The following is a 798-nucleotide window of genomic DNA, read 5'->3' as shown; positions in this document are numbered from 1 at the left end:
GCATAATCGGTTGAGATAATCGAGCAATTTCTTTATTTTCACAAGTGAATTATTTGATTTTAACCAAACTCGTAATGATCGGCAATATAAGAAAAAAAAAGACAGAAGAGAACAAAACTTTCTTGAAAAATGAAGGAATCCCTAAAAAGATCGAGAAAACTGGATAAGTGACGTAAACAATTTAGACTACCAAATAAAAGATCATCCATGGATGATGGATCAATGATTCTGAGAAATCTCAAACGCCAATACTGAAAACAGTGAGATATTTATAAAGATTAAAAAGTAGTTTTTTACAATGAGCAGTAAACAAACGATGATCTTCTATTTAAAAAATATTTTAAATCCCTTGCAATCGACAAAATCATGAAAAGAGAAGTAATGGGTTGGTTTGGATATGCATAACGAATAGGCAGTAAAAGAACGGCTCAAAAAATATGATACGGATGATGATCGATGCAAAAAACGAGGATGACCGAGAAAGAGATGGCATGACCAAATTCAATAATTACTTGAAGATGTAAATGAAGATGTTGAAGATGTGTGTCAAAATAATCGTCGTGCGTGTATGAGGAGATTTATAAATGTAAAGGAAACGAGACATGTATGCAAATAAAGACTAAAGTTGCGTTCTATCCTCTCTGCCAACTCTCACAGAAAACGGCGTGGTGGTTTGTTTGTTTGTTTCATAGTCTTCAATCGAATAATGTTAAGTTCGAATATTAACAACAGGTAGTATATTTAATCAATCCGTTATCTGAGCTCATCACTATTTCTGTTCAAATGGTACAGCAGAAA

This window comes from Micrasema longulum, unplaced genomic scaffold, assembly GCF_059751315.1.
Source record: "Micrasema longulum isolate JH-2025_06_02 unplaced genomic scaffold, ASM5975131v1 h1tg000074l, whole genome shotgun sequence".
Classification (NCBI taxonomy): domain Eukaryota; kingdom Metazoa; phylum Arthropoda; class Insecta; order Trichoptera; family Brachycentridae; genus Micrasema; species Micrasema longulum.
The sequence above is the reverse complement of the archived record's forward strand: the minus strand, read 5'-3'. Positions refer to the sequence as shown.